Below are 10587 nucleotides of genomic sequence, written 5' to 3'. Positions count from 1 at the left end.
CTTCTCTCTATTCTTTTGGAATCACAGAGAAAACAAATTATCAAACATTTAAAAAGTCATACTATATCCCATAAAAGAATACAATAAATTTGGAGTGGTGATCAGCGGGAAATTGTGAAAGAGATTTCATGCTAGCCTTGAAAGTATAGATTCATTCAGACATTAAAAAATACTAACAATTCTGCTAAGTGTAGCAAACAAATCGAAGAAAATCTGATTTTATAATATTATTATTCTGGGAATGAGACAGACAGTATCCAAATAAGCAAAAAATAAGTGTGTGTGGGTATACATAATATGTATAGGTGTCATATATGTATATATTCACATATATATCAGGTAGATATTAAGAGATATAAGTGACTTAAAGAAAAACAAAACATGATGGTTGGATAATAATGAAGCTGGTGTCACTTTAAGTTTATCATGAAGGAAGTTCGCTTTAAGCAGATAAATGAATGCAATATGGGGATAATTTAGTGTAAAGTTAATAATGATCATTAAATAGTTTTTGTTTTTTGAGTATAGTTGACAAACAATGTTATATTAGTTTTAAGTGTACAACTTCTGTATTCACAAGTGTAGCTACCATCTGCCCCCATTTCACCCCTACTACAATATCATTAGCCAAATTCCTTTTGTTGTGTCTTTTATTCCTGTGACTTATTTATTCCGTAATTGGAAGCCTGTATCTCCCACTCCCCTTCACCCATTTTGTCCATCCTCCTCCCACACTCCTCCCTTAAATGTGTTTAAGACATGGAATGACACTTGGATTTGAATTCTGGAAAGGATACTCTTTTGGGCCTGTGGTACATGAACCGGAAGGAATAATAATTGCTTTTCTTGGGGCGCCTGGGTGGCGCAGTCGGTTAAGCGTCCGACTTCAGCCAGGTCACGATCTCGCGGTCCGTGAGTTCGAGCCCCGCGTCGGGCTCTGGGCTGATGGCTCAGAGCCTGGAGCCTGTTTCCGATTCTGTGTCTCCCTCTCTCTCTGCCCCTCCCCCGTTCATGCTCTGTCTCTCTCTGTCCCAAAAATAAATAAACTTAAAAAAATAAAAAAATAAAAAAATAATAATTGCTTTTCTTTGATAAGGCTGTATATGTAATAAGGCCTCTAGGAAAGCTGGTGACTCTCTCTAGGGGATCAGGTAGCAAGTTTGTGAAGAGTAAAGAAGGAAATTGAACTCTTCTTTCTTATTTTCTTCTTTTTCTCTGGTATTTAGTTGGTGTGGTAAGCTGGAGTGAGGTACTGCTGCTTGGAAGGTTTCCCCAAGCCCCTCAGCTCAGTGAAACTCAGGTAAGATAGATCAAGGAAGTATTTATTTCCAAGAGCTTTCTCAAGTTTTCTATTGCAATTTCTACAGAAATTTACTCTAAAAATTCTGGATAGCAGAAACAAAAACAAAAACAAAATACACTTTAAAAATACCCTGGTTGATCTATACTTTAAAAAAAAAAACTGAAATTAAGAAGAACCATGTAAGAGACTTTACTCCTACCAAAAATATTTAAACAATACCTACCTTATGCTCTTCTGTTCCTCAGCCCCAACCCTATTTCAGGGGTTTCTTGTTTGCAACTAGTTCTCAGACTTCTATCCCTTATTTACAGTGTCTGGATCCCAGAATACAGCCTTGAGCAGCACCACCTGTCTTAGCCATGGCCATGGTTCTTTTAGGATCAGGCTACAGCAATATCTCCCTTTCTGACTTCATTGCATTTGTCATGCCTACAAAAGAACTTTATACTTGCGCTGCAACAGACTTCCAAACCCCAGCCCATCTCCCACAGAGCCCTTAATCCCTAGGGTCTGGAGGTTCCTCTTCCTGAAAAAAAGATAGTAATCCCCCAGTGGCTCTATTTCTGAACTATGGGATCTATGGTTGTTACCTTCCATTATTAGTCTCTACTCTGATCATCGCCACAGACTCTATCCCCCAGTTTCACCTGTGGCCTAATAGCATTAAAATTTTAAAAGGTGTTGACTTTGACTTACAATAACAGAATAAAGGTAATATAATTGGAAATGTATCACAAAGCCTGGAGAAATAATGAATATAAAAATAATGCTAATGTCATGGAGTCAAAGTTGTAACGAATAGCAGTGAGGAGGAGGCCCCAAGGCCTTCTGAGTTATTCCTACTCTGGTTTAAATTAAGGAAGGTGGCTAGACAGTGTTCATGCCAAATCTTTTAAAATTGTGTAATCCAATGACAGAAATTGGAGCAGTAGTGGGTTTTTAGGTCCTCTGTTACATATTGCATTTTGGATTCATGCACAGAGATCCAGTATCCCTCCCATGGGATCCAACATCACTATGATGTGAAAGAAATAGCCCTATTTTGCCAAGTCAGAATTCAGAGTTAAGACATTCCTTCTCATGCTGTCTAAGCTTTATGTCCTTTTTGTTCAAATCTAACCACTTATTCCAAGGAGTGGCTTCTATTTGTCCTATCCAATTCCATCAGAAACCCAGGCCATTTAAATCCATAATACTGAGAGTCTCCTCACTGACACATTGAAGATGACATTGGTGGATGGTGACAAATATACTCATGAACACCACCAAGGTTCAGTTTATAAGGAATGAGTTTATTCAATGTGTTTATGTCATGATGAATAACATTCATTTAATTCTTCAGGGGAAGCAGGCACTAGGCAAATACAATTTGTCTTTGTATCAGCCTTTCCAGTGGTCTCTTGCTCCCAGACCTGTTGAAGATAAAAAGCATGGTATAAAAATTAGATAAGGTTTTGATATTCTAATGCTAGTGAATTATCTTTGCAGTGCTTAAACTAGTATGCAGTAGAGTCTATAGTTGGAAGTCAGTATCTCTGATTTGTCATTCAAGTCATCAGGTAACTCCAGGGTCCCAGGAGGAAATTTGGCATGTGATTCTCCCAGGGTCACATCTGTGGAATAACTGACAATTCTAATCTCTTAGGGGTGAAGTACAATTTTGTAATTCTTATTACCCTTATCTTCCAGATGCTGTGATTTTAGTGATCACTGAGTACATGAGCTTTGACAATTATGAAGAGACCCCTTAAAACCCAGTGATTTTGCCATAAAACAGAGTTGCGAATATAATAAATCTCAATTGTCACTTTAATCAGGGAAAGTCACTTGTTAGCTCAATGAACTCACTTGGTTTCGCCATGCAAATTATCAAGTACACAATGAGGGGAAGAAGAAGGGAAATAATAGTACCATACATGTACCATACACAGTAAACCTCTCTTCTTGTTCCCATTTAATGAGGACAAATAGCAGCCCAGCTATGGTGTGCTATCTGAGTGATGCTCTCAGTCTCAGGATGAGACTCAGGGAATTCACTTGTCTCTTTCACTTTGTTATGACCTATAGATTCAAGTGAATTTCATCACCAGTCTCTTCTACATTTGGATTTCTAAATTATATTTTCTTCTGCACACTGGAGTTCATCTCCTTCCTCCACATCTAGACGCTAGCTTACCTTGTCCTTCAATAAATCTATGACATCTTGGTTAAGGCCCTTCTGAGCCATTAAAAAAACAACTTTAGAATATTGCTTCTGTTTATGAGATATTCACCACTGCGAAATTGCACATATGGGAAAACAAGTCACCATAAATATTTGATGACCTTCCTCCCCATTCCGTTCCTTAACTTTGTTACTGTCACTTTGACTGTTCCTACCTCTAAAGTGGCTCTTTGATTTATTCTGGAGTAGTATGCAGATACTTTGTGGGGCCAGATGTCAGACTCTAGGAAAAGAACACTGACCCTTGGGCTGTGGGTTCTTAAATTATATTAAATTACCAATCCCTTGCCTGGGATAAGCAGATACCAGGATCCAAGATAATAAGATGGGCTAGAAAATTGGCTTCTACGTTTATTCTACCAGCTCACATTCATTAAATGGGGGAATAATAACTAGAGTGATTAGGGGGCTTGCAGGGGGTGGAGGTGGGGATGGGTCCAAATAATGCTGATTATATGTCACTTGGGAGACTTGACCACTCACCACTTTCTGCCACTCAGTATCAGGGGATGAGAATCAAACCCTTCAGGATCACCCAACGGCTTGCAGCCAAGCCTTGTGGTAACTGATTATAACATGGCTGACAAGTGCCCTGATCTGCACCTTAGGATACCAATATTAACAAGCTTGAACAGTGACTGTTTTCCATGGAACGTTTTAGGAGCCAACTATATTTCTGGAGGGCATCCATGGAGAGAATCCTTCAATTAAACCTAACTTGTAACTCCATTTGATTGTAGATCTCAAACGTCCTTAGTATCCCACTCTATCCGTATTATCTATGATACAGACAAATTCTTCTAGAACTTCTTTCAATATCTATTTGACTTTCCAGCTGGTGAAAGAACTCCCATTTAAAAATTTTTTTTTTTCAACATTTATTTATTTTTGGGACAGAGAGAGACAGAGCATGAACGGGGGAGGGGCAGAGAGAGAGGGAGACACAGAATCGGAAACAGGCTCCAGGCTCTGAGCCATCAGCCCAGAGCCCGACGCGGGGCTCGAACTCCCGGACCGCGAGATCGTGACCTGGCTGAAGTCGGACGCTTAACCGACTGCGCCACCCAGGCGCCCCAAAGAACTCCCATTTTATAGACTAGCAGTTGTCCATCCAACTGTCCATTGTTCCAACCAATATTTATTTAGCACTTGATATGTTCCAAGAATTGTTCTGGTGAACAAAATCATGTTATTATCATGATTTCCTTTCTCTTTAGTTATTTCTATACTTTCTTGTACTGTGCTAAAGTGTCTGTGCTCAAAAAATTTTTATTTTTCTGAGTTTTTTTGATAAGAAGCTAACCTCTTGAACATTAATGTATTCATATTTTTAATTTTTACTGTAAAGATTAGAAACAATATAGATGATTACCAACAAAGAACTATTTACATTTAATTACTGTACATCAATATAATGTGATGCTATGTAGCTTTCAAAAGAAATGAGGAGACATGCATAAATTGGCTCTGGAAGGAATCACAAGAAACTGGTATCAGATATTTTTTCTGGGAAGAGACCTGCAGAATGGAAATCAGTGATAGGAAGTTACTTTATAAACTCCTCTGTGAGGATTTCTTTTTAATTAGTTTATGTTTCCTTGGTTTAGTGGGATATTAAAGTCCCCTGCAATTACCACATTCTTGTCAATAAGGTTGCTTATGTTTGTGATGAATTGTTTTATGTATTTGGGGGCTCCCGTATTCGGCACATAGACATTTATATTGTTAGTTCTTCTTGATGGAGAGACCCTGTAAGTATTATATAATGCCCTTCTTTATCTCTTGTTAACAGCCTTTAATTTAAATTCTAGTTTGTCTGATATAACTATGGCTACTCTTGCTTTCTTTTGACTTCCAGTGGCATGATAAATAGTTCTCCATCCACTCACTTTCAATCTGAAAGTGTCCTCAGGTCTAAAATGAGTCTCTTGTAGACAGAAAATAGATGGGTCTTATTTTTTTTTATCCATTCTGGTATCCTATGTCTTTTGTTTGGCGAGTTTGGTCCATTTACATTCAGTGCTATTATAGAAAGATATGGGTTTAGAGTCATTGTGATGTCCGTAGGTTTCATGCTTGTAGCGATGTCTCTGGTACTTTGTCTCACAGGATCCCCCTTAGGATCTCTTGTAGGGCTGGTTTAGTGGTGACGAATTCCTTCAGTTTTTGTTTGTTTGGGAAGACCTTTATCTCTCCTTCTATTCTAAATGACAGATTTGCTGGATAGAGGATTCTTGGCTGCATATTTTTTTTTGTTCATCACATTGAAGATTTCCTGCCATTCCTTTCTGGTCTGCCAAGTTTCAGTAGAGAGATTGGTCACAAGACTTATCAGTCTCCCTTTATATGTTAGAGCACGTTTATCCCTAGCTGCTTTCAGAATTTTCTCTTTATCCTTTTATTTTGCCAGTTTCACTATGATATGTCATGCAGAAGATTGATTCAAGTTACGTCTGAAGGGAGTTCTCTGTGCCTCTTGGATTTCAATGCCTTTTTCCTTCCCCAGATCAGGGAAGTTCTCAGCTATGATTTCTTCAAGTACACCTTCAGCACCTTTCCCTCTCTCTTCCTCCTCTGGGATACCAATTATGCATATATTATTTCTCTTTAGTGCATCACTTAGTTCTCTAATTTTCCCCCTCATACTCCTGGATTTTTTTATCTCTCTTTTTCTCAGCTTCTTCTTTTTCCATAATTTTATCTTCTAGTTCACCTATTCTCTCCTCTGCCTCTTCAATCTGAGATGTGGTCATCTCCGTTTTATTTTGCAGCTCATTAATAGCATTTTTAGCTCCTCCTGGCTGTTCCTAGTCCCTTGATCTCTGTAGTAATAGATTCTCTGCTGTCCTTTATACTGTTTTCAAGCCCAGTGATTAATTTTATGACTATTATTCTAAATTCACTTTCTGTTATATTGTTTAAATCGTTTTTGATCAGTTTGTTAGCTGTCGTTATTTCCTAGAGGTTTTTTTGAGGGGAATTGTTCTGTTTCGTCATTTTGGATAGTCCCTGGAGTGGTGCGGGACTGCGGGGCACTTCCCCTGTGCTGTCTTGAATACCTTGCATTGGTGGGCAGGGCTGCAGTCAGACCTGATGTCTGCCCCCAGCCCACTGCTGGGGCCACAGTCAGACTAGTGTGTATCTTCTCTTTCCCTCTCCTAGGGGTGGGATTCACTGTGGGGTGGCATGGCCCATCTGGGCTACTTGCACACTTCCAGCCTTGTGGTGCTGGGGATCTGGCGTATTAGCTGGGGTGGATCTGCAAGGTGCACAGGGGTGGGAGGGGCAGGTTCAGCTCACTTTTCTTTCACAGATCTGCTTCAGGTGGGGCCCTGCAGCACCTGGAGGGAGTCAGACCCACCAGAGGGATGGATCTGCAGAAGCACAGCGTTTGGTGTTTGCACAGTGCAAGCAAGCTCCCTGACAGGAACTGGTTCCCTTTGTGGTTTCGGCAGGGGGATGGGCAAGGGAGATGGCGCTGGCGAGCACCTTTGTTCCCCGCCAAGCTGCACTCTGTCGTCTGGGGCTCAAAAACTCTCCCTCCCGTTGTCCTCCAGCCCTCCCGCTCTCTGAGCAGATCTGTTAACTTATAACCTTCCAGGTGTTAAGTCCTGCTTGCTGTCAGAACACACTCCATCAGACCCCTCTATTTTTGCAAGCCAGACTCGGGGGCTCCTCTTTGCCAGTGGGCTGCCCCTCCGCCCCAACTCCCTCCTGCCAGTCCGTGTAGCGTGCACTGCCTCTCCGCCCTTCCTACTCTTTTCTGTGGACCTCTTGTCTACTCTTGGCTCCAGAGAATCCATTCTGCTAGTCTTCTGGTGGTTTTCTGGGTTATTTAGGCAGGTGTGGGTGGTATCTAAGTGATCCGCAGGACGCGGTGAGCCCAGCGTCCTCCTACGCCGCCATCTTCCAGCTTCTTGTATTTTTTTAGTCTTTATCCCCTAGACAATAGGATTCAGGGTGGGCAGCAGGAGCAGGCATGAGTTAGCCTATAAATGTGAACGCTGTGGGGGATTGTATAACTGCAAGAACAGTGGGTGAAAAAGGTGAAGAAGGGTCAGACATAGGTGATGTCCTATGTGGACAGATGTGGACAGTTCAGGTGCTGAAGACCTTCAGACTTTGCTAAGAAGAAACTGACCACTGCCTGGAGGATCATTGTCTAGGAGACTGTGATGCACAGGATGTTGAAGCCCCCAATCAGAAGGGCAACCATCAGACCATAGATTGCATTGACCTTGATATTGCCACAGGACAACTTGGCCATAGTCATGTGGTCAAAGTAGGTGTAGGAAATTATACTGCCCTTACAATATAATAGGCATTTGGTGAGTAATGTAAAGGGAATGATGAGTATCACACCTCAAAAAAAGGTGGGAAACCCAGCCTTGGCAATCATAGAATTGGTGACGATAGTGGCATAGCACAGAGGATAACAGATGACCACATAGTGGTTCAGGGCCATGAATATGAGCACCCCAGATTCCATCCCTGTGAAGGTATGGAGAAAGCACATCTGGGTCAGGTGAGCATTGAAGCTAGTATCTTTGAGATCAAACCAGAAGATACATAGCATTTTGGGTACAGAACTAGTACACTGAACAATGTCAATGAAGAAGAATAAGGCCAAGAAATACATGGGCCAGTGTAGGGACTCCTCCAGATGAATGAGATAGAGGAGCCCATAATTCCCCAGCGCAGTAACAAGGCACATGTGCTCTTTATAGGCCAGGCAATCCATTCAATAGGAATGATGCTAGTGTCAATGTAGTACAGTTGTAATCATCCATGGTGACCAGTTAAAGGGTATGTTACATTCTTCAATTTTGACGTTAACTTTGATGTCTCTCTGAAAAGGAACAGTTTAGGCAAATGTATATTGATTGCTTACAATGCATTAATTAGTATTATAAAATTTTTTGCATAAATCATCTCAATTATCTTAATTACCTCATGAGAGATATTTATTATATTAAATAAGGGTAATTATTATGGTATTATAGATGAGTAACTGATATTAGTGTAGTATCATTGACTATAAATCTTGAATCCAGGATTCTTGGCTCTTTACCATGAAGATAATCTATCTACTGATAGGTAGATAGATAAATAGATGATTGATTGATTGATAGATAAATAGATGGATAATAGATAAAATTTTTTTCTATACTAAATCTCTTAAGCTCTCGTACTCTGTTCCTAATTAAGCATTATTACATTCTTAGACCAATGAGAATGTATCAAATAGTGAACATTAGGATGGTTGGAAGTCTTTTTATTAGTGAACTTCCAAGTGAGTTATAAGGATTTTTCTATTCTGTGTATGGATATGGGTAAGGAAATCTGTTTATCATCATGGGTACTAACTATTCTTCAGGTTATGAAATAGGAGATATCAAAGCACAGTAATATTCTTTTATTATTATTATTTTGGAGAGAGAGAGAGTGCAAGCAGGGAAGAGGGGCAACGGGTGAGAGAGAGAGAGAGAGAGGGGGGGAGAGAATCTCAAGCAGGTTCCATGCTCAGCACAGAGCCTGACACAGGGCTCAATTCCATGGCCTTGGGATCATGACCTGAGTCAAAATCAAGAGTCGGATGCCCAACTGACTAGGCCACCCAGGCACCATATATTCTTGGTTATTCTCCCTGTAATGTAGATAGTTTTATCAGTAGTGAATAATGAAACTGAACTCATTAATTAAGGAGACTTATTAATGTTTTTACATGGCTAATACATGGAACTAACCCATCAGAACAAATTTACTGACACCACATCAGGTGCTCTCAAATCACTACAGCCACATTACTCCTTCAGGATGTTATTTGTTTCCTTACCTTTCTCTTCAGCTTCATGTTGGGCTCTCAGTCCTGTTAGAAAACCTAAATGTGATTGAGCGCTTTAGATCTGCCTAAGACTTATTACTGAGTGTAGCAACATGTTGCTCACTATACCTTTGAATGAATTGAAAATTTTAACACTCCTTCTGTTTTCAGTCCCCAGTCCTTCTCTGTCTGCATCTATATTTCTTTCTTTCTTTCTTTCTTTCTTTCTTTCTTTCTTTCTTTCTTTCTTTCTTTTTTTCGGATGGTGTAACAATGTATGACATTGAAGAAAGCATCTCCAACTGGAAAATTTGTTTCATAGATATCATATATTTATTTGTGCACCACTAGTGTAAAGAAAGAATACTGGCCTAGGAATCCAATGACACTGACGAATATGCCTTCCAGAAATTGCTCATCAGTTTTCTCCTTCCTCTGTCTTCCTCATGCCACCTCAATTAGTCACACTGATTTTTGTGTCTCAGGCTACACTGCCTCCTAGAATCTTGAGTAAAGTACCAAGGATACTGGCCATATATTTTTCTGTTATAACCTCAGAAGTGTTCTATTTCTCCCATCAGCTACAAACAGTATGAAACTCAAGGTAGAAGTAGAGTAGGGGATTTTATCTTAGAATGATTCATGGAGAAACTAATCAAATAGCCACCTGTTTCCTTTTTTTAAGGCCCTGCTATGTTTCCAACAGTTTTCTCCCTTGTTTTCTCAGTCTACTCAGGAAATTACTTACCAGTTCCCAGCTTCTCTCTCCAAAAAGAACTCTAATTCCCCAACCCATGTATGATGGCCACATGCATCTGTTTTTATCCTCCACAGGGCCAATGCCTCTATTCTTGTTCTTCAAAGGAAAATCCTTAGGGCCAATAGCATTTCTGTATTTCAGACTCTGAGTTTTAACTCTAAGGACCTCAACTCCCCCTGATTACACCATTTCCACACAGGAATCCAGGTTATAGGACTCTATGGAATTCCTGGAGATTGTGTAATCTTCAATTCAGTGAAAGTCAGTGAGTTCTAGGTTTCAGAACACTGACTTTGTGTAAAAGCCATAATGCATGAATGCTAGCATCACTGGGTAAAGATAGCTTGATATGTAGAGAGGTGGCTGGTTAGTCTGAGGTATAACAAAAAAGTTACTTATTTTTAAAATTCATATCTCTGCGCAGGGGAAATGAGTTATAATAGGGAACTAAAATCCTAAATCTTGTCACAGCAAAA

General features: G+C 40.0%; 1 pseudogene; it reads right to left on the bottom strand.

The window, feature by feature from the left end:
- Positions 1-7444: 7444 nt before the first annotated feature.
- LOC123600460 lies at positions 7445-8317 on the bottom strand (annotated as a pseudogene).
- Positions 8318-10587: the final 2270 nt, after the last annotated feature.

The sequence above is a fragment of the Leopardus geoffroyi genome, chromosome D1 (assembly GCF_018350155.1).
Source record: "Leopardus geoffroyi isolate Oge1 chromosome D1, O.geoffroyi_Oge1_pat1.0, whole genome shotgun sequence".
Classification (NCBI taxonomy): domain Eukaryota; kingdom Metazoa; phylum Chordata; class Mammalia; order Carnivora; family Felidae; genus Leopardus; species Leopardus geoffroyi.
This window is presented reverse-complemented; position numbering and strand designations above follow the sequence as displayed.